The sequence below is a fragment of the Miniopterus schreibersii genome (genome assembly GCF_964146895.1).
Source record: "Miniopterus schreibersii genome assembly, chromosome: 1".
NCBI lineage: Eukaryota > Metazoa > Chordata > Mammalia > Chiroptera > Miniopteridae > Miniopterus > Miniopterus schreibersii.
The window spans coordinates 110,336,607-110,361,732 of record NC_138101.1 but is presented as its reverse complement, the minus strand read 5'-3'; positions in this window follow the sequence as shown (position 1 = coordinate 110,361,732).

The window sequence follows — 25,126 nt, the reverse complement described above, 5'->3', positions numbered from 1 at the left end:
AGCAAGGACATTCAGCAAGGTTTTTGATGAGAATAAAGTGAATTCAGGCATTTATTCAGAATGAGACCAGATGTTTTCCCAGGAGTCCTGCATTCTTAACCACAGGCTAGTCACTGCCAGATTTTAGTGTTAGGTCTCAAAAAATAAACACTTTTTTGGGCTTTATGCAAATTAAATTAGAAAGAGAAAAGTAATTACCCAGGACTTATAATGGCCAAATGAAGAAACAAAATGTCCTTTACACAAGAGGTACTTCTGATCTACTCTGAACAAGGTAAATTCCTCGGAATTTTTTAGTGTTTTTTTTTTTTTTGAACCTCTGAAGGGTAGTGTTGAGTTAGCTATGTTTTTTTCAAGCTTCCTGTCCCCTTATTCCTAAAGGTACACTTGAGAAAACAGCTGGATGTGCTTAAGGAATAACTTCTTTTCTAAAAACAACAACAAAAACACTGACTAACAGAAGATGTGGCTTAATACATCTATAAAAATAAGCATCGGCCTATGTGCTGAAAATAGTTCTGCCAGATGGGAAGGCAGGTGGAGGCCATACTGACAAAATGTAGGTCAATCCTGGTAAAACAAATAATGGCTTGAGACCACATATCCAGGATAAAGAACTGGATTTTGATTTTCTAGCATTTAGCTTGTACTCCTTCTATATTTGTGTCTTCCTTATGTGATGTCTTTCTATGTGAAACAGTGATTTCATAAATGAGAATGAAGAAAAGAAAAAGTTTAGGGCAAATTCTATTGACTTGGGCAAAAGAAATCTTGTTTTTGACCTGAGTAAGTTTACATTCATATATGACCTATAGACATGTTTTCAAAACTGAAAACCTATCTTACTATATTTATAAAAGAGAAAACATGATAATAATTTACATTAATTTGGTATTAAGATAAGGAAGACAATACTATAATCTTATAAATATACTTTTGAAAAAATATATCTTAATTGATTTCAGAGAGAGGAAAGGAGAGGGAGAAAGAGAGATAGAAACATCAATGATGAGAGAGTCATTGATTGGCTACCTCCTGCATGCCTCCTACTGGGGATTGAGCCCACAATCCGGGCAGGTTCCCTGACCAGGAATCAAACTGCAATCTCCTGGATCATATGCAGATGCTCAACCACTGAGCCATGCCTGGCTGGGCATGTAAATATACTTTCAAATAATGCAAAAATATAGAACCAGCAGTATGAGCCAGCTTCACTTACAAGAATTAAATTTAGATTCTGGCTCTTCAGAACTTGCCAACTGGGCTTGGCCACTAAATGTATGTCAAAAAGCCTTTCAATATGAGAGCACAGAATGAGCTTCACAGTCATATTGCCCTAACCCTAATTCATAGATGAGAACAGTTAGTACTACAAGAGTTTTGACTTGCTCAAGATCAAATAGCCTTTTTAGTGGTTTAGTAGCAAAGCTCATGGATTCAAGCTTTGCCACTCAGCTGTCTGCCTATGTACTGTGTTCCTCCCATGCTCAAATATTCCAGCATTATCAAAAGTATGATCTACCTGTACATGGTCTCCACATAGCTATTTTCTTCATGGACCAAAAGAGCTGTGGCATAGTCATGTTGTTAGAAGGTAATTCCAAAACTTGAAATCTATGGATGCCTCTTTCACATTTCAGACTACTGTCCCTTGTCTTCAATCAGGCTGCCTTATCTGAGAAACCCAAACTTTTAACTAGTACTGAATGTGTTTAATTGCTGTTTAGAATTTAGTCAGATTTCCCCATGGAGAATGTGAATCTCAGCAGGTATATGGACCAAACTATAATGTTTACCTACTCTAAGCTTTCATTTAAAGTTTTTTTCTAAAATATGAATTTGTAAATGAGAGTTGATGGCAAGTGACTAGAAAGTTATAGGATATTGAGTGAGCCATCATATTACCATAACCTGATTAAATCCCTAGAAAACAAGTGTGACTGGAATTTTCTAGGCTGAAATGATGATGGGAGAGTTATACATAGAGAGGTTATGACACACTCAACCTCAGGTGTGACTGTAAGGGCAATAGATTGTGACTGGAGGTGAAATTTATGGGTATGGAAAAGAGTGCTTTCAGGAAAGGACATTACTGGGGCAAAGGAGAATTAAATTTGGAACACTGAGGGCTTAGTTTTGAGATCAGAATAACTTGTAGTAGGTGCATTGAATCATAACTCATGAGTTAAAAATATACAAGGCATTGATTTAAATCATACTGTTTTAGAATATTTTAGAAGCAAAAGTTTTAATTTCCAACTCCAGAGGCCATCTCTGGCTTAGACTTCAAATTTCCAAACTGAGAGAGGAGTCTGACCACTAGTTGTAGTAGATCTCTTGTAATTGAACTGAGGCAGAGGCTCAGAAACCTCCTTCCTCAACAGGGAAATGCTTGCAGTGAACTTCCCTGTGGTTATGAGGAGTACAAAGATGACTGCTCACTTCCCATGAGGGTTACTAATTCTGCTTGGAGAGCATGGCCATGGCTCACTCAGTGCTGACTCACTGTATCAACCATGAGACAAGTGAGATCTAGAGGAGCAGGGACTAGACTTAGGTCTCAGCATACTGAAGTATGGCATGGAACTTTAACATTTATTGAAGGCTTACTCTATGCCTAGCACTTTTGTAAGTGCTTTTATACAAATGAACTAATTTACATCTCAGGATTCCTCTATATGGTGTGTACTAACTATACAGAGCTCCCTTTTGAAGTGGAGAAAGTTTAAATAACTTGCCCCAGTCTGCATAAGTAAGATGTGATAGGCCTGGGTTTTGAACCGAGGCAATTTTACTGCATAGAGCTCCTAATTACACAGAATACTGCCAGGTGTCCTGAACCCTATCACCTACACACAATTCCTTATTTTCTGAAAGGACATCTTTGTCCTTTCCATAGGCAGGGCTATCATGGTTTAAATCACACTTGTTTTATTCTCCAACATTTACATCATGTCCCAGAAATACTGATTTCACTGCAGGTATTTCCTTATTAATAAGTATGGTTTCTGAGCTGCTAGCTCAGCACAAATTATAAAGTTTCTACCCTCAACTAATGCTTAGTCTTCTCCCCTTATACTGGGAAGGCAAAGGCTAGACCAAAGATTTATAATGGAAATAGAGCAGGTTTAAGCTTTTGGTCCTAAAACATTTATTATTATTATTATTATTATTATTATTATTATTATTATTTTAATCCCCACCCAAAGATATATTTTCATTGATTTTAGAGAGAGAGAGGAAAGAAGGGACAGAGAGAGAGAGATCAATGTGAGAGAGAAATAATAATCGGTTGCCTCACTTATGTGCCTTAACCAGGACAAACCTGCAGCTTAGGTATGCACTCTGACCAGGAATCAAACTCACAATCTTTTGGTGTATGGGATGACTCTCCAACCAACTGAGCCATCTGGCCAGGGTCCTAAAATTTTTTAAATGGTACTGTTTTATTACCTCCTCAGCTACTTGACTAAATCTGACTCCATTTTGTTAATTCATGATTTACAATATAGTGCTCCCTACACATTATTCTGAACCTAAAATCACCTATGCTGTTTTTTTCAATTTGACTATTTTATAAAACTGTATTTTTGTCTTTATTATTCCTTTATGTCTTTTTATATATTTTTTATTTTTTAATTACAGTTGCTATTTAATATATTAGTTTCAGTGGACATTATATTTGGTTAGACATTTATATAACCTACAAAGTGATCCCTCTGGTAAGTCTCTAGGCACCTGACACCATACATTACAATATTATAATATTATTCTCTATATTTCCTCTGCTTTACTTTACAGTCCTGTGACTATTTTGTAATTACCAATTTGTACTTCTTAATCCCTGCACCTTTTTCACCCAGCCCTCTAACCTCCTCCCATCTGACAACCATCACTTTGTTCTCTCTATGAGATTATTTTCATTTTGATTTTACATTTATTTTGTTTTCTAGATTGCACACATAAGTGAAATCATATCATATTTGTCTTTCTCTGTCTGACATTTCAATTAGAATAATACCCTCTAGATCAAACTGTGGTGTTGCAAATGATAAGATTTATTTTATTTTTTTTTCATGACTGAGGAATATTGCATTGTATATATGCATCACACCTTCTGTATCCACTCAATTACTAATGGGCTCTTGGGTTGCTTCTATATCTTGGCTATTGCATATGAAATATATTTCTTTGTCTTGTTATAACCTTCATCTAAAGTCTATTTTTTCTAATATAAGTATTGCTAGCTTGGTTTTTCCCCCATGTGCATGAAATATCATGTTTCATCACTTTACTTTCAATCTGTGTATGTCTTTTGGTCTGAAGTGGGTCTCTTGTAGGCAGCATATGTGTGGGTCTTGTTTTCTTATCTATCCAGATACCTTATTTTTTTTTAATGAAGCGCTTATTTCATTTATATTTAGAGCAATTATTGATAAGTATGTAGTTATTGCAATTTTATTATTAACATTTTTTATCTTTCTTTTTCTTCTTCTTAAAGAAGCCCCTTTAACATGTTTTGTGGAGATGTAAGATGGCAGTGGACTGAGTGGAAGCTACATTGACATTCTCCTGGGACCAATCTGGATTTACAACTAAAACATAAAAAAAAAATCCTGAAAACCAACTGAAGACTAGCTGGAGAGTACCCTCATAACCAGGGAGGAAAAGTGGAGACTGCAGAAACTGGTAGGAAGTACAGACATGAGAGGGCTGCTGGGCTCCCACAGGCAGCAGCTGGAGGTCCAGAAGGATATCTCAGCTGTGAGGGGTTCCCACTGAGGACTCTGGGACCTAAACCCCAAGCTGGGCTTCCCAGCTAAGAGCACCAAAACTGAAAAAAGTGCCCACATAACATCTGGCAGTGAAAAGCAGCAGGATTTCTGTCTGCCAAGGAGAGGTGGCTGGAACTGCAAGTACTCTCTTAAAGAGCCAATGCACAAAGTTTTGTGTGCAGCCCACTCACCTTGGGGTCCAGCTGAGGGGGGGGAGTGAACTGGAGCTGTATGGGCAGAGTCTGGGGTTGTGAGCTCTAGAGAGTGAGATCAGGGGAAGTCCATCTAGATTCCTGTGCCTAGACATTTCCCCAGACTTCAGATGACATCTTTCTTGGGCAGATAATTTTCAGCCTTGCCTGAGGGGGGAAGGAATTGTCCCACCTTGTTGGAAAACCTCTCACCCTATCCAGAGGAGTGTCTACAGCATGAGGCTCATTAAGAAACTGACAACAACCCAGCTCCCCCCACCTTCTGTGGAGCCTCTACAGCCTGAGGTTCATTAAAAGAATCAGATTAATCAGCCTGCAAGCAGAGGCAGACCTCAGAGTGCTTTGAATCTTTGGCTGATCCACTTCTGCACTGGGTCCTTGGAAAAGCAGATTTTGCCGTGCTTCTTGGTCCTGTCCACATGCACCCAGCCCCAGCAGAGGAGGCCTCAAGCCAAGGATTGTTGATAGCTCCAACAGGGTGCTCAGGGCCAGTCAGAAACTATGTCTGATATTGGCCTGTACCAGAGTCCCTCCAAAAAGACTGAGAATCTTAGCAGATCTACCTAATACTCAGAAACAAACCCAAAAAGGCAGTCAAAATGGGGAGACCAAAAAACAAGCCCCAAAATGAAAGAACAAGTCTCCAGAAAAAGAACTAAATGGAGATGAGCAATCTATCAGATTAAGAGTTCAGAATACTGATTGTAAGGATGCTCAACAGCATGAAAAAAGATATGGAAACTATGAAGGAAATGAAGAATGACATAGCAGAAATAAAGAATACATTGGAAGGAATAAACAATAGATTAAGGGAAGCTGAGGATGAGATCAGTGAATTATAAATCAGGGTAGAAAAAAATCACTCAAACAGAGATCCAAAAAGAAAAAACAATTAAAAAACAAGAGGGCAGTCTAAGGGAGCTGTGGGACAAGATGAAATGTAACAATATTCACATAGGAGTGCTAGAGGTGGTCAAAAGTAAGCAAGACTTAGAGAACCTGTTTGAAGAAATAACAGCAGAAAACTTCCTTAACCTGGTCAAAGAGAAAGTCACACAAGTTCAGGAGGCACAGAGAGTCCCAAGCAAGAAGAATCCAAAGAGGCCATGCCCAGACATATCATAATTAAAATGCCAAAACTTCAAGAAAAAAAGAGAATCTTAAAGGAAGACAGAGAAAACCAATCTGTTACCTACAAAGGAGTCCCCATAAGGCTGTCAGCTGACTTCTCATCGAAACTTTACAGGCCAGAAGGGAATGGCATGAAGTATTCAAGGTAATGCAAAACAAGGATCTGAAACCAAGACTACTCTATCCAGGAAGATTATCAATCAAGATAAATGGTGAAATAAAGAGCTTCCCTGACAAAAAAGGGCTAAAGAAGTCTATCACAACAAAACCAGCAAAATGTTAAAGGAACTGCTGTAATTAGTAGAAATAGAGAGAATGAGAAACATAGGCATAAAGAAATAAAATGGCAGTAGATAAGAATTTTTCAATAATAACTTTAAATGTAAATAAATTAAATGCCCAATACAAAGATATAGGGTGGCTGAATGGATAAGAAAACATGACCCAAATGTATGCTGTCTACAAGAAACCCACCTCAGAACAAAAGACGCACACAGGATGAGAGTTAAGGGAAAGAAAATAATTTTCCATGCAAATAGAAATGAAAAATAGCTGAGATAGGAATATTCATATAGGACAAAATAGACTTCAAAATGGAGACCATAAAGAAAGACAAGAAAGATTATTAAATAATACTAAAGATATCAATCCAAGTAAGGCTATAACCCTTATAAACATTTATGTACCCAATATAGGAGCACCTTAATTTATCAAAAATCTTCTAGAGGAGTTTAAGGGAGAGATTGACAGCAACACAGGCATACTAGGGGACTTTAACACCCCACTGACTTCACTGGATAGGTCTTCCAGGCAAAAATTCAACAAGAAAACAGTGAACCTAAATGACACACTAGGTCAGATGGAGTAATAGACATTTACAGAACACTCCACCCTAAAGCTGCAGAATATACATTCATCTCAAGTGCACATGGGATATTCTCAAAGATAGACCATATGTTAAGACACAAAACAAGTGTCTACAAGTTCAAGAAGATTGAAATCATATCAAGCATCTTCTCAGACCACAATGGGCATGAAATTAGCAATCAACCACAATAAAAACACTAAGAAACATTCAAACACATGGAGGCTAAATAGCATGTATTTAAACAATGAATGGGTTACCAAGGAGATCAAGAAAGAAATCAAAAACTTCTTGGAAACAAATGAAAATGGACACACAACAACTCCAAATCTATGAGACACAATGAAAGCAGTCCTGGAAAGGAAGTTCATAGCACTACAAGCTTATCTCAAAAACAAGAAAAACTTCTAATAGACCCTCTAACCCTACAAGTTAAAAACTTAAAGAAAGAGAACAACAAGAAAAGCCCAGAGTGAGTAGAAGGAAAGAAATAATAAAGATCAGAGCAGACAAAGAGGCTAAAAAAATAATACAAAAGATCAATGAAAGAAAGACCTGGTTCTATGAAAAGATAAACAAGATTGGTGAACCTTTAACTAGACTCATTAAAAAACAGAGAGGGCCTAAGTAAACAAAATCAATAATGAAAAAGGTGAAGTAACAACTGACCAAACAGAAATACAAAGAATTGTAGGAAAATACTATGAACAACTATATGCCACCAAGCTGAACAAGCTGGAAGAAACGGACTAATTCTTAGAAAAATATAACCTTCCAAAATTCAGTCAGGAAGAGTCAGAAAACCTGAATAAGCTGATGACTGCTGATGAAGTTGAAGCAGTAATCAAAGGGCTCCCAGCACACAAAAGCCCTGGCCAAGATGGCTTCACAGGGGAGTTTTACCAAACATTCAAAGAATGCTTACACTCCTCAAACTATTTCAAAACAATTCAAAAGGAAAGATCGCTTACAAGCTCTTTTTACTAGGCCAGCATTAGCCTAATTCAAAAACCAGGTAAAGACACTACAAAGAAAGAGAATTATATGCCAGTATCCCTGATGAACATAAATGCTAAAATCCTCAACAAAATATTAGCAAGTCAGATCCAGCAATATATTAAAAAGATCATACACCTTGACCAAGTGAGAATTATTCCAGGGATGCAAGGCTGGTACAATATTCACAAATCAATAAACATGATACATCACATAAACAAATTGAAAGACAAAAATCACATAATCATATCAATAGTTGCGGAAAAGCGTTCGAAAATATCCAACACCCATTTTTGATAAAAACTCTCAGTAAAGTGAGAATAGAGGGATCATACCTCAACATAATAAAGGTCATATATTACAAACCTACAGTTAATATCATACTCAATGGGAAAAAACTAAAACCTAAAACCATTTCCCCTAAGAACAGGAACAGGACAGGGGTGTCCACTTTCACCACTCGTATTCAACATAGTACTGGAAGTCCTAGCCACAGTGATCAGACAAGAAGGAAACATAAAAGGCATCCAAATTGGAAAAGAGGTAAGAAAACTGTCATTATTTGCAGATGACATGATATCATACATAGAAAGCCCTAAAGACTCTATCAAAGCACTACTGGATTTGATAAATGAATTCAGTAATGTAGCAGAATACAATATTAACATCCAATAACCAAGAGAATTTTTATACAATAATAATAAACTCTCAGAGAAACTAAAAAAAAAAAAAAAAAAAAAAATCCCATTTACCATTGCAACTAAAAAAATAAGATACCTAGGAATATACATAACCAAAGATGTAGGAGATGTGTACTCAGAAAACTACAGGACACTGAAAAAAGAACTAAAGGAAGATAGAAATGGAAAAATATACAATGTTCATGGATTGGAAGAATTGACATCATTAAAATGTCCATACTACCCAAAGCAATCTATAAATTCAATGCAATCCCTATTGAAATACCAACAGCATATTTCACAGATCTAGAACAAACATTTAGAAAATTTACAGGGAACCAAATAGACCTAGAAGAGCCATGGCAATCTTGAGAAAGAAGAACAAGGTTGGAGGGATCACAGTACCAGATATCAAGTTATACTACAAAGCCAATGTAATCAAAACAGCCTGGTACTGGCACAAGAGCACACATATAGATCAGCTGAACAGAACAAGAACCCAGAAATTGACCTAAGCCATTATGCTCAATTAATATTTGACAAAGGAGGCAAGAGCATACAATGGAGTAAAGACAGTCTCTTCATTAAGTAGTGCTGGGAAAATTGAACAGGTATATGCAATAAAATGAAACTAGACCATCAACTTTCACCATACACAAAAATAAACTCTAAATGGATGACTTAAATGTAAGATGTGAAACCATAAAAATCCTAGCAGAAAACGGAGGGAGCAAAATCTCAGACATCTCCCTTAGCAATATGTTTGCCAATATATCTCCTTGGGCAAGAGAAATAAAAGAGAAAATAAACAAATGTGACTACATCAAAATAAAAAGCTTCTGCACAGTAAAAGTAACCATCAACAAAGCAAAAAGGGAGCCCACTGTATGGGAGAATACATTTGCCAATGACACATCTGATAAAGGGTTAATATCGAAAATATATAAGAAACTTGTACAACTTAACAAAAGGAAGACAAACAACCCAATTAAAAAAAATGGGCAAAGGACCTAAATAAATACTTCTCCAAAGTGGAGAAACAGATGACCAAGAGACATATGAAAAAATGCTCAAAGTCACTAGTCATCAGAGAGATGCAAATTAAAACCACAATGAGGTATCACTTCAAACCTGTGAGGATGGCTACCACCAACAAATCAACGAATGACAAGTGCTGATGAGGGTGTGGAGAAAAAAAAAACCCTAGTACACTGCTATTGGGAACACAGACGGGTGCAGCCACTATAGAAAACAGTATGGAGTTTCCTCAAAAAATTAAAAATTGACCTTCCATTTGACCCAGTGATCCTACTTCTAGGAATATATCCTAAGAATCAAAACACCAATCACAAAGAGCTTATGCACCACTTTGTTCAAAACAGCTCTATTTACAATATCTAAGATCTGGAAACAGCGCAAGTGCCCATCAGCAGAGCAGTGGATAAAAAAGCTCTGGTACATTCACACCGTGGAATACTATGCAGCTGTAAAAAAGAAGGATCTTTTATCCTTCAGGACAGTATGTAGGGAACTAGAAAGTATTATGCTAATTGAAATAAGCCAGTCAGAGAAAGACAATTACCACATGATCTCACTTATATGTGGAATGTAATAAACAAAATAAACTGATGAACAAAATGGATCGAGAGACATAGAAGCATGGAACAGACTGAGGGACCTCAGAGGGAAGGTGGGGATGGGGGAGTGGTGGGGAGAGATTAATCTAAGAATTTATATGTTTAGAAGCATAACCCATGGACACAAACATTAGTCTGGGGACTCAGAATTGGTCCCCACCTGCATCTGCTGGCTGGGTCGGACAGTCCCTACATGAAGAGTTTGTAGTCCAGCAAGACCACAAGTCAACATCAACCATAATGTGATGTAATAAATAGAGAAGATTACAAATTAGGGATTATTTCTACAGTTTTCATCAATTTAATTATTTAGCTGAGAAAAAATAAAAAGTATGAACCACTCAAGAACAATTCAGTATCCAAATAGCTCATTTATAAAAGGACTATATGGAACCCCAAACATACTTTCTTTCAGTTCAGATCACAGAAATTACAGCTGATACCATTTTTCTCTACATTTTTCTCTGGTAGCAGTGAAGAGGAGGGCCATAAAATAACAAAACGGAGGATGATAAAAGAGAATAGAATGGAGGTAGCATGAAATGGTGGTGATAACATGCCCTGACTCTGACTCTGGACACTTTCTTTTTTCTGTCTGAGTCTCATTTTCTTTATTTGTTAAAGACATAATGGTCCTAGCCAGTTTGGCTCAGCGGTTAGAGTGTTGGCCCACAGACTGAAGGGTCTCGGGTTGGATTCAGGCCAAGGACACATATTTCAGTTGCAGGCTCTATCCCTGGACCTGCCCTGGCACCTACAAGAGGCAGCCAATCTATGTGTCTCCCTTACATTGATATATCTCTTTCTCTCTCCCTTCCACTCTCTCTGAAAAGCAATGGAAAAAATATCCTCAGGTGAGGATTAAAAGAAAAAAAAGACATAATGTTACCTAACTTTCAAAAGTGTGAAGCATCTGACAAAGTGTCCAGCATCTCCTTTCTTGGGTAGGAACTTCCTGCAACTCCTACATTTCCTAACGCCTTAATTTATAGACCTCTGCATTTTTCTTATGAATTAGCTAAAATTAGCCCACTCCCTCAAATTATGTTTCACCAGAATTACCTTCTTTCTTTCCAGCTATTGAAAATTCTCATTCAGGATTGCTTATAGCTGAGTGTTAGGTGAAAAGTAATCAAATTGAACCAAATCATACAAGTGTGTGCAGGGTTCGAGAGTCTCTGAACTCTCCTAGAGTTAGTTGCATTTAAAAAAAACAGTTATTATTTAAAAAACATGTCTCAGTGATGCGATTTCAGCCAGCATGCCAAAGTGAAGTCAAAACTTTAAGCACAGTAGGATAAAGATATTTTGAGGCTGGTGAAGTTCAGCTCACTCTGTGCACCTGTACCTGGTCAGCTCAGTGCTGCATTTCCTTTCTCATAATAACTTGCCTTTATTTTTGAACCTCCAATTTCTCTAAAGCTGTTTGCCTGCTCAGAATGCCTTTTTGGCAGTAGCAGTAGGGGTTCCATAGTGAAGAGAGAAGGAGGGAAGGGACATTTGCGCATGCTGTTCATATTTCTGAGTCATTTCTAGGTAGGGATTTCTCTACTAGCATTTGAGATACTATTATAATGCTGTGATAATAGTTATAAGATTGTTTAATGTGAGTTTTGACAGAAATGTTCATTGGCAGTGAAACTATAAATTAATAGAACCTCTGAAAACTCTTCAGTGGCCTTAGAATTAAGTTTTGTAACAATGATTGATTTACAAATATTTTTGCCAAACTGAAAACCTTTTGTGTTTGAATTGGTGTGGGTCTTGGAGATTTTTTTTCCCTCATCCATCACTTTAAATACAAGGAAACCAAATACCAGAAAGGTAAATATAAACAGTATCTGTAATTGCTCTTCTCATTTCCTTTGTCTCTTTCACAGAGCTGCAAGAACAGATGTGGAATGACAGTGGCAAAGTCTGTCCATTTGTAACTTGAAAACAAATCCCTCCCCAGATGTCAAACTTTAAAAAGAAGCTGGTGAGTTAAAGTCAAGCAGAGAGCCAAAAATATGACAATATGTCAATTTGGCTGAGGTGTGAGGCAAGGAATCAGGAAGGGAAACTTCCACATATGTATACTCAGAATTGTTACCAAAAAGGGCCATCTCAGTGACATAATCAACTTCCTTCTTACCTCAGCACTAGTTAGAAGATGTAGAAATGAGACCAGAGTGATTGTTTGGGGAGCTCACCCCATGTTGCCAAGGGTTACTGCACAACATCTAAACATCTTGCTCTCTGATGTTCCTTCTTCATTTGCTAATTAAGGAACATATTGTAATTTGTCAAAAAGGGCTAAAAACATTTGACTACTACAGAAATGATGGGAGTATCAAACAAGATAATCTATATAAAAATACTTTATAAACCAAAAATATACACAAATGCAAGATGCTCTCATTCTGCTGACCATCTTATACATGACTTTTTACTCCATTTTCCCTCCATCAGAACAGATTTAGTTTTTTCTTCAGGCTGGCATAATTCTAATAACATCAATCCACTACCAGAAGTTCAGTTTTTTATAGCTGGAACTTAAATACATAGCCAAGGGAGTAACATGGAGGGTCAGAATCAAAAGTCAGTAGGTTTCTTGTTATCACTGATTCTTCATATTGTTCTGAAAAGTGCAGGACAGTGGCCGCCTGCTAGGGACCTTTAACCCTGAAAATAGTGAAAAATTAAATTAAGATTTTTTTATGTGTGCTCCCAGCAGAAACAGTTACCGAATGAGTCAACTGTTAGTGTGACTGAAGCCTGCAATTATAATTGTGATTCAGGGAAGTTCTTACAACATTTGCCTTCCTCTTAATAAAATGTTTTAATTAAATTACATAATTCTTGATATTTCACAGAAAATACCATCATTTCTCCTGGTGAATTTTTGAATTTTTCCTTTCTCTGGCTTAGCATTTTTAATTGAATCAAACACTAATCATTACAAAGACATTTAAGAAGAACCAAGCAAGTTTTATTGTTTCATCCTTCACCATATCAGTACTTGACCTGTGTTATCCAAAATTCATAAATACACAATGATAATTTATTTATTGTTTAAAAAATATATAGATGCGTCACCCAGTAAATTATAGAAACTAATAGTATATTTATTTTGAAATTACTCAATTAAATATCAGAGAAAGTGTATTAATTTTACTTTTTACTGTATATGTGCATAGAGATTCAAAAACATTATACAATCTTTTGTCTACTATTTTGCTTAAACATATTTCTAGGTTTTATACAAGTAATTCATAAAGTATCTATTGGCTTTGATGATACATATTGCTAAAAACTATCACAAATATTTTTAACCCACAGAACAGAAAACTTCTTGAAGTAAGGTAGGATTTACCAGTATTATATAGGTATGACTGGGAAGAAAATAGTATGTAAAATAATGAAGGAAGGTTCAGCTTCTACAGCCCAGAATCCAAGCAAAGGCAAGGCAAGGGTGAAGAGCATGCTATAACCAGGGACTGGAAAAACATACAGAAGATCACGTAGAAACAAAGAGTCTGGCAGATTTAAGAGCTCATCTATAAGAGAAGCACAAATAGACTAATCATGGTTAATGAAGGAAGTTGGCCAGAACTCTTGTGATCACAACAAATCATTGAAATTGGTTTTATCCCAACTTGGGCTATTTTGCAAGTTTAATAAATGTTATGGGGCTTCTCTCCAAACATGTATACTTTTCTTGCAATTTGAGGGCATTCATGGTTCATTGATGACAGTTCACAAACCTCTAAGTGTCCATGAACCCCAATATAAAAATTATTCTCATTTGATGCAAAGTCATTTTTAGTAAGAAGATATCTTACTGGATGGTCATGGTTGAAGATTAATTATTATATACTGCATCTACCTGATCCTTAACAAAATCAGAAAAATTGATAGGTTTCTGGTTCCCCTGCTGATGAGATGTATTCATATCTCCTTGCTATTCCTGTAACATTCTGAAAAACTCCAAGCAATGCAAAATAATAACAAAACAAATAAAACACAACACAACCTGACAGAGAAAAATATTCATAGTTTTCTGAGGTGACCCCACTGCAAACTCTTTGTTATGACCCTTGTTTAACAATTTTGGAAGTGTTAGAAATGTGAGTGGCATTTTTAGACTATTTATTCTGTTGTTGAGAGTGTTACAGATGTCCCCCATTTTTCCCCTGTGTCCCCCTCCACTCATCTCCCAGACCTTCACCTGTTCATTGTCTTTGTTCATGGGCTATAGATATATGCTTATAAATTCTTTGGTTAATCTCTTCCCGCCCTCCTTTCCTCCTTTCCTCCTTCCCTCTGAGATTAGTCAGTCTGTTTCATGCTTCTAAGTCTGTGGTCCTAACTTGTGGGTCAATTTATTTTGTTCTTAGATTCCACATATAAGTGAGATCATGTGATATTTGTCTTTCTCTGACTGGCTTATTTCGCTTAGCATAATATGCCCCAGGTCTGTCCATGCTGTCTCAAAGGATAAGAGATCCTTAATTTTTACATCTGCACAGTGTTCCATTGTGTAAGTGTATCACAGTTTTTATCCACTCATCTACTGATGGGTACTGGGGCTGTTTCCAGATCTTAGATATTGTAAATAATGCTGCTATGAACATGAGGGTGCATATCTTCTTTATGATTGATGTTTTGGGATTCTTGGGTTATATACCTAGAAGTGAGCTCACTGGGTCAAAATGGATCACTGGGTCCATTTTTAAACTTTTGAGGAAATTTCATAGTTTTCCATAGTAGCTGCGCCAGTCTGCATTTGCACCAGCAGTGTACTAGGGTTCCCTTTTCTCCACATCCTCACCAGCACCTGTCAGCTGAAGGTTTGTTGATGGTAGCCATTCTTACCAGTGTGAAGTGATACCTCCTTGTGGTTTTAATTTGCATCTCTCTGATGATTAGTGACTGAGCATTCTTTCATATGACTCTTGGCCATCTGTATTTCCATTTTGGAGAAGTGTCTCTTTAGACCTTTTGCCCATTTTGTAATTGGATTGTTTGTCTTCTTTTTGTTAAGTTGTATGAGTTCCTTATATATTTTGGCAATTTACCTTTTATCAGATGTATCATTGGCAAATATATTCTTCCATACAGTGGACTCCCTTTTTGTTTTGTTGATTGTTTCTTTCTCTGTGCAGAAGCTTTGGATTAGGACAATACTGGCCTCGTAAAAAGAACTTGGAAGCCTTCCATCCTCTTGAATTTTCTGAAATATTTTGAGGACAATAGGTGTTAATTCCCCTTTTAATGTTTTGTAAAACTTGCCTGTAAATCCATCTGGTCGTGGACTTTTGTTCTCTGGGTTTTTTGATTACTGCTTCAGTTTAATTAGTTGTTTCAGCCTATTTAGACTTCTGATTCCTCCTGATTGAGTTTTTGAAGATTGTATGTTTTTAGGAATTTGTTTATTTTGCCCAAGTTGTGCAGTTGGTTGGCATATATTTGCTCATGGTAGTTGCTTACTATTTTTTGTATTTCTGTCATGTCAATTGCTGTATTGCCCTTTTCATTTCTGAATCTAATTATTTGGGTCCTCTCTGTTTCTTGGTGAGCCTGGCTAATGGTTCATCAATCTTGTTTATCTTTTCAAAGACCAGCTCATTGATCTCTTATATATATATATTTTTAGTCTCTATGTCATTCATTTCTGCTTTGATCACTATTATTTTCAACCTTCTACTTTCTCTGAGTTTTCTTGATGTTCTCTTATTGATTCTTTTAGTTGTACTGTTAGAAAATTTCTTAGAGCTTTTTCTTGTTTCTTGAGGTATGCCTATAATGCTATAAACTTTCCTCTCAGGACTGCCTTCATTGTGTCCCATAAATTTTGATTTGTTGTGTATTTTCATTTGTTTCCAGAAAATTTTTTATTTCTTTCTTGATCCCTTTGGTAACCCATTTACTGTTTCACAACATGCTGTCTAGTCTCCATGCTTTTGAGTTTTTTATAGTGGTTGATTTCTACTTTCATGCTATTGTGATTCCAGAAAATGTTTGATATGATTTCAGTCTTCTTGATCTTATAAAGACTTGTTTTGTGTCCAAACATGTGGTCAATCTTTGAAAACGTTTCATGTGCACTTGAGAAGAATGTGTATTCTGCAGCTTTGGGATGAAATGTTCTGTAAATATCAATTAAATCCATCAGATCTAGTGTGTTCTTTAAGATCTCTGTTTCCTTGATTTTTTGTCTGGGTGATCTCTCCAATGATGACAGTGGGGCTTTAAATCCTCTACTATGATTGTATTGCTGTTGAATTCCCACGTAAAGTCCACCAAGAATTTTTTAATATATTTAGTTGCTCTTATTGGGTACATATATGTTTATAAGGGTTATAGCCTACTGCTGGATTGATCCTTTTAGTATTATGTAGTGACCTTCTTTATCTTTTTTTATGGTCTTTGTTTTGAAGTCTATTTTGTCAGAAATAAGTTTTGCTACCCCAGCTTATTTTTCCATTTCCATTTGCATGGAATATTTTTTCCATTCCTTCACTTTTAGCTTGTGTGAATCTTTTGTTCTGAGGTGGGTCTCTTGTAGACAGCATATATATATGTGTCATGTTTTCTTATCCATTCAGCTACCCTGTCTCTTGATTGGAGCATTTAATCCGTTTACATTTAAGGTTATTATTGATATGTACTTATTTAATGCCTTTTTTTTCTTTATGCCTATGTACCTTTCTATCTATATTTCTTCTTCTTAAAGCAGACCTTTTAGCACTTCTTGTAATGCTCATTTGGTGGTATTGAACTTCTTTAGCCTTTTTTTTCTGGGAAGCATTTCATTTCACCTTCAATTTTAAATGGTATCCTTGATGGATTTAGCAGTCTTGATTTCACGTTCTTGCTTTTCATTGTTTTGAATACTTCATGCCAATGCCTTTTGGTCTGTAGTGTTCTGTTGAGAAATCCACTGACAGCCATATGGGCCTCTTGTAGGTAACTAACTCTCTCCCTTGCTGCCTTTAAGATTTTCACTTTGTCTTTAGCTTTGACCATTTTAATTATGATATGTCTTGATATGGGTCTCTTTGGCTTTATCTTGATTGAGACTCTCTGTGCTTCCTGAGCTTGGGTAGCTTTTTCTTTCCCCAGTTTAAGGAAGTTTTCTGTGCTTATTTCTTCAAACAGGTTCTCTATCCCTTGCTTGCTTGATTCTCCTTCTGGCCATCTTATGATGTGGAAATTGTTACATTTCATGTTGCCCCAGAGTTCCTTTAAACCATTCTCATTCTTTTTATTTATTTTTTCTTTTTGTTGCTCTGTTTGGGTATTTTTTTCTACCTTGTCTTCCAAAATACTGATTATACCCTCTACTTTGTCCAGTATACTTTTAATTTCTCCCAGTGTATTCTTGATGTCAGATATGACATTCTTTATATCTGACTGGCTCTTATTCAGAATTTCTATCTTCTTTTTTATGTTGATGTCATTCTCATTAAGTTCACTGTGATTCTCACTAAGTTGTTTGAGCACCCTTATAGCCATTTTGAACTCTGTCTGATAAATTGCTTGCTTCCCTTTCATTTAGTTCTTTTTCTGGAGATTTTTCCTTTTCTCTCATTTAGGGTTTGTTTTTTGTCACCACATTTTAGCTGTCTCTTTTTGTTTGTTTCTATGTGTTAGATAGAACTACTTTGACTTCCAGTCTTCATGGGGTGGCCTTATCTAGTAAGTGTGTGTGGAATGCAGTGTAAGTTTCCTTGATCTCCTGTGCTGAATGCCCTAGGAATGTCCCTTGTGTGAGTTATGTGGACCCACCTGTTGTAATTTGGAGCTGTTTATTGTTGGCGCATTCATAGGTAAGATTCACTTTTACCCCCATGGAAATGAGCTTAGCAGGGTTGGGTCACATGAAATTTGGAGTGCAAATCCAAACCTCCCTTTGATTAGAGTGACAAGTGCCCTCAAAGCCCCAGAGGGGAGGCCTAGCTGCTTGCCTTCTAGCTCAGCGGTACCCTGTCAGAGACCCTGAGGTGAGAATCCTAGGGGGTTGTATCAAATGACCCAGGCCTGAGTTGTGTCCCCATTCCCCTATGATGATGCACCAGCTGGAAAGTGCCACCAGGGCTTGGAGAAAGAGAACAAGGCTGTCCCCTCTGCTTGGGGTGATGTTTGCCCTTGGGGTGGTGAGAGCTGCTTGCCTCCTTCTCTCTTTGTAGTGCACTACCAGAGGCCCTTTTGGGGTGCTCCAAGAAGGTCAGGTACAGTGTCCCAGCTCTGATTTGTGCCTCCTTCTCCCAATGGATATGAGATTAACAGGGTGGGGCCAGCAGAGTCTGGGAATGCAGGTCCAATCTAATCTGCCCTTTAATTAGGGTGGCACAGGTTCTTAGCTCTAGAGATGGGAGGTAGCTGCTTTCCTTCTAGCTCCATACTAGACTTCTTATAGGGAAAGCCCAAAGGGATTGCAGCAGATTCTAAGTTCTAAGCTGTGGTCCCTTTGCCCTGCAAGTTTGCACCTGCAGAAAGGTGCAGGTGGGTCTTGGGGTGGCACCAGCTCTTGGTAGGGAAGAGACCTTGTCACCTCTCTGCAGTTCATTGCCTCAGGCCCTGATGGAGACCTCCAAGGGGGTCGCTCCATGTGTTCCAGCTCTGATTTGCACTACTTTCCGCCTATAGGCCTGCACTTGACAGGCTGTGCCAGCAGATTTTGAGAATGCAAATCCAAGCAGCCCTTTGTTTAGGGTGGCACAGTCCCTCGGCCCTTGGGAAGGGAGCTAGTCACTTGTCTTCTAGCTCAGTGTCTCCCCTCCATGGCTCTGGAAAGGAGGTTCTAAGGGTGGGTCACACCAGATTTCATAGTTATGAGTTGTGACCCCTTTACCTTATAAAGCCTCACCTGCAGGAAGGTGCATGTGGAGCTTGGAGGAGTAATAGATCAAGGCTGCCCCTCTGCCAGGGGTGACACCAGCTTTTGTTGTATATGGGGAGAGAGCTTGTCGCTCCCTCCTATCTCTGCAGCTCAGTGCCAGAGGCCCTGATGAAAGCCTCCTAAGGGTGGCTCCAACTGATCCAGTTCTGGTTTTCACTTCCTTCCTGCTGTGGGTCTGCACTTGGCTGGTGGTGCTGGCAGGTTTTGAAACGCAAATCTAAGCAGACCTTTGTTAGGGATGGTGCAGGTCCTTGGCAGGGTAGTTAGCTGCTCACTTTCTAGCTTGGCTGTGCTCCACCAGAAATCTTGAAGGGAGGTTTGCAAGTGCACACCTCCCCATAGTTCTGCAGTTGCCTGCTGCCTAAAGCCCTAACCAGGGTGCTTCCATTGTGGATGATGCCAGGCTAACCCATGGGAAGGTGGGTGGTGAGGAGATTAGCTCTTGTTCCCAAGCTGCTCAGTTCAATTTTCATCTAAGACTGTCAATAGTGTCTCTCAAGCTAAAAAGCACTGTTCAGGTCCCTTTTGCATACAACCAACAGTTCTATATGCAGGACTCAAGCTAGGCAGGGTGGTGTTGCCAGTATGTGGAGGACAGGGCTAGTACACTTTCTCCAGCTAGTTCTGTAAAAGTAGAAGTACTGGACTCTGGGAGATGGCATCCGAAGGCAGTGTGTGATGTTGGCTCAGGCCTGGAACCTCAGAATCCAACTTTCCTGATCTCCAGTGCTACCCCACCCAGATCTTCTTATGGCTTCCACATGCCCTGAGTCTCCTTCCCTCTACCAGAGCCCTGAGGTAGTGCCCAAGAGAGGGTCCCTATGCATTAGCTTTTATGGAAAATGCTCAGGATTCAAGCAGACTCCCTCTCCTTTCCAGTGGACTAAATTTCCAATTATTTTTGCTGCAAAATATTATGCAAGCTCTTCTTCCAGGCCCTCGTGTTTTTGGTTTGGGGTTGCAGTGTGGGATTGAGACTCCTTTTTCTTCTGGGGAGGTACTTTTGCAGTCATAATATTTCTCCAGCTTCACAGCTGCTGCCCCTGTATGTAGTGACCAGTCCTTACTAAATCTCTGCTCCTCTTACTAGTCTCTGGGTAACTTCTTTCTTTCAATCCTTCGATATGATACTCCAGTTCAGGTGTCCTTTTGTTGTCGATTCAGGTTAATTGCTCTAAATTTTAGCTGTAAGTCTGGTTTGGCATCAGGAGTAGGTGTTGCTTTTTCACCTATTCTGCTGCCATCTTTTTGTTTTTAATCCTCACCCAAGGGTATTTTTTCCATTGCTTTTCAGAGACAGTGGAAGGGGGAGAGAACAAGAGAGAGAGAGAGAGAGATGTCACTGTGAGAGAGATACATAGATTGGTTGCCTCCCACTCGTGCCCCGACAGGGGCCAGGGATTGAGCCTACAACTGAGGTATGTGCCCTTGACCCTTCAGTCCATGGGCCAACTCTCTAACCACTGAGCCAAATTGGCTAGGGCTCCACCACCATCTTCAGAAGCTTTAGACTATTTATGCTGTGTTTTTATTCAACTTGATGTTACATTATTATAGAAAGCTTCATATGTATTCTGGGCATAGCAGAAAAGCAGATACTTTCGTCACATGAAATGCACAAATGTCTCCATGTCTGGGCCTCAAGGAGGTATCAATAAGATTCACATAAATTGTGTTTGCAAGCAGGAATTGGCCAGCCCTGGTTGCAGGATTCCTCTTAATATGGAGGTGACTGGGTCTATTTTATTAATTTTATATTTTATTTTTAAATATATCTTTATTTATTTCAGAGAGAGGAAGGCAGAGGAAGAGAGAGAGATAGAAACATCAATGATGAGAGAGTCATCATTGATGGGCTGCCTCCTGCATGTCCCCAGCTGGGGATCAAACCCGCAACCTGGGCATGTGCCCTGACCAGGAATCGAACCGCTATCTCCTGGATCCTAGGTCAATGCTTAACCACTCAGCCACACCCGGCCAGGTAGACAGGGCCAATATGTTAAATTTACACTTAGGGCAGAAGTAAGTTTTTCTGGACTCTACATTCAATTAAATGAGTCAGAAAAAAATGAACAACTTTTGAATAATAATTTAAATCAAGCATGCTCTTTCACCTGAGATACTTCAAAATAATTAGGTGAATTGCTTATTATTCAAGTTTTTGTTTTACTATTTTATATATTGGCATTTCTTTTTACCCATTGTATGCAATGCAGTTATGACAACAATGATTCCTTATTGCCCTGAAATTGGAGGACATTCGTTTCAAATTCTTTTCTTTAAAATTGTGACATTTACATTGAAAAATAACCTGACGTTTATGTTTATGCAACTAATGATTTTTACTAATTGTTATGTATATGGAAGTAAAATATTTTATGGCTCTTAAATAATTTTCAAAGGCATCATCTTTGAAAATCACCCTGTTAGGTAGACAACAAAAACAAATAACAAAGGCAACAAACAAACAAGTGAATATATTTACAATACCATTTATGTTATTCTGTTAAAAAATGCATAACCTAGATCTAAGTAGGAGGAAATGTCTGAGAAATCTGAAGTGAGAGACATATTTCAAAATAGCTAATATCTACTTTTTTTTTAATTTACTTTTTATTGTTGAGAGTATTACAGATGCTCCCCCATTTTTCTCCCTTACCTTGTTCTACCCATCTCCCACCCCTCCCCAGGCCTCTACCTATCCATTGTTTGTGTCCATAGGGTGTTCATATATGCTCATAAATTCTACTCAAAATATGTCAAAGTCATGAAAAATAAAACAATGAAGTGTTTCAGATTAAAAAACATTACTGGGACAATTGACAAAATCTGCCTATGAGCCATGTATTAGATGAATGATTAAGTTCCTGAATATTATATTCTGTTTAGTTATATAACAACACATCTTCGTTATATACATCTAGACATTAGGTCTTTAAGTCTTCAACTAACTCTTTTTCCCCTCAGCTTTACTGAGATAAAATTGACATATAACATTGTGTAAGTTTAAGGTACATAATGTGTTGATTTGATAAACATATATTATAAAATGATTACCACTATAGAGTTAGCTAACACTTCCATCATGCAACATAATTACCATTTCTTTTTGTGTGTATGGTGTGAACATTAAGATCTACTCTCTTAACAATATTCAACTGTATAATACAGTACAATTAATTATAATTATCATCCTATACATTAGATCTCCAGAATTTATTCATTTAATTACTGGAAGTTTGTGCCTCTTGACTATCATCTCCCCATTTTTACCTCTGTCTCTGGTAACCACCACTCTACTGTTTCTGAGTTCAGTTTCTTTAGTTTCCAATATAAGTAAGATCATACAGCACTTGTCTTTGTCTGGTTGATTTCACTTAACATAATGCCCTCAAAGTTCATCCACATTGTCACAAATGACAGGATTTCCTCCCTTCTCATGGATAAATAACTTTCCATTGCATAAATACTACATCTCCATCCATTCATCCACTGATGGACACTTAGGTTGTTTCCATATCTTGGCTATTGTAGGTAATGTTGCAATAAACTTGGCTATTGTAGGTAATGTTGCAATAAACTTGAGAGTGTAGATATGTGTTTGATATTCAGTTTGCATTTCCTTTGGCTATATATCCAGAAGTGGAATTGCTGGATCATATTGTAGCTCTATTTTTAAGTTTTTGAGGACTTTCTATACTGTTTTTCATACTGGCTATACCAATTTACATTTTCACCAACAGTGAACAAGGGTTTCTTTTCTCCACATCTTTGCCTTTTTGATGAAAATCATTCTAACAGGTGTGAAGTAAAATCTCATTGTGGTTTTGATTTAAATTTTCTTGATGAATGCTGAGGTTGAGTACCTTCTCATGTATATGTTGGGCATTTGTATATCTTTGGGAAAATGTCCATTCAATTCATTAGCCCATTTTTAGATTAGATTTCTTTGGCTAATGGGTTATATGTGTTCTTTATATATTTTGTATATTGACTCCTTATTAGATATAAAATATGCATACATTTTCTCTCATTTCATATACTGCCTTTTAATATTCGATTCTTTTGTGGTGAAAAGGCATTTTAGTTTGATGTAGTCTCGCTTATTAATTTTTGTTTTTCTTACTTCTGATTTCTTCCTTGAACCATTGGTTGTTTAGGAATGTGTTGTTTAATTTCAACATATTTGTGAATTTTTCAGCCCTCCTCCAGTTATTGATTTCTAGTTTCATACCATTGTGGTCAGAAAAGATAGTTGGTATGATTTCAATTTTCTTAAATTTCCTGAGAATTGCTTTGTTACTGATTTTATGTCTGTTCTGGAGAATGTTTTATATGTGTTTGAGAAAAAAGCATATTTTGCTGCTGTTGGATGGAATATTCTTTAAATCTCTTTAGGTTCCATTTCACCTAATATATGATTCAGTTCCATCGTTTCCTGCTTATTTTCTGTCTGGATAATCTATCCATTGATGAAAAGGATTTTAAAGTTCCCTATTTCTGCCTTCCTATATGTCATTATTTGATAAATATATTCAAGTACTTCAATGTTGGGTGATATATATTTATGATTGTTTTAATTTCTTGACAAATTGATTCTTTTATTAGTATATAATGATCTTCTTTGTCTTTTGTCTTTATCACTTTTGGTTTAAATCTAGTTTGTCTGATATGAGTACAGAGGAACTGCAGTTCTCAAATTTAATCCATTCTGAAAGCCTACTTGAGAAGCTATTTGTTCGAAAGCCAAATCATTTTTTCCATTAGAAATAATGTAAACTGAATTAATCCATTCTAAACACTCAAATGATTTCATTTCAACCTTTCTCAATTGCCTGTGATTGTTGTTTCATGAGCACTTTCACACCCTTAGCAACATCAATACTCTTGATGGCCTCTTTTTGTTTTAAAATAGTGCTAATCATCGATTTCACCGTCCCATACTTGGTAGCCTGCTTATACATGTAAACACCCCTATCATACTTTGCAATTATTTATTTTTTAAGCTCTGTCATTCTCACAACTTTCCATTTCACTTTGCTGATATCAGTAACATTCATAGGACTCATGGTAACTTACTGTACATGTTTAATAATAATAAACAGCAACAAAATTAAAAAAACTCACAAAAATATTCACAGCACAATTTCCTTAGATGTTATGATGCAAGTTTTAGTGGTAAACTGACTCATATTCTCACATTCTCTCCTTTGTCACCTGAGACATGTGTGACTGATCATACAGGTAAAAGCTTGAAAGGATTGTGTGGTTGAGAACTGAAGCTTTGTTCAACAACTTGGTTGAGAACTGAATTGGTTTAGATAGGAGATGTTCAAGAACTGAGGTTTGACTCTATATCCCCTTGCTCTTGCTGTGTTTTCACTTGCATAGAATACCATTTTTAATTCCTTCACTTTGAGTCTGTGTATTCTTAAAATTAAAGTAAGTCTCTTGTAGGCAGTGTATAGTTGGTTCTTGTTTTTAAAGAGTCCAGTGTGCAGTGCCTTTTGATTGGAGAATTAATCCATTTATATTTAGAGTAATTATTGATAGGCACTGACTTACTAATGCCATTTTATTGTTTTCTGGTTATTTTGCTGTTTCCTTATTCACTGCCTTCATTTGTGAATGGATGTCTTCTGTATTGGTATGCTTTAATTTCTTTCTTTTTCTCTTTTCTGAATTTATGGTAGGTTTTTGCTTTGTGATTACTTATATAAAACATCTTATATATACAACACCCTATTTTATGCTAATATCAATTTAACCCTGATCATGTACAAAAACTTTACCCTTTTATTCCCCCTTTTATGTTTTTGCATAACAATTTATATTTTTATATTACATATACATTAACAAATGATTGTAGTTAATGCTATTTTTAATATTTTTGTTCTTTAACTTTTAAGCTAGAGTTACATAGTTAACACACCACACAGTATT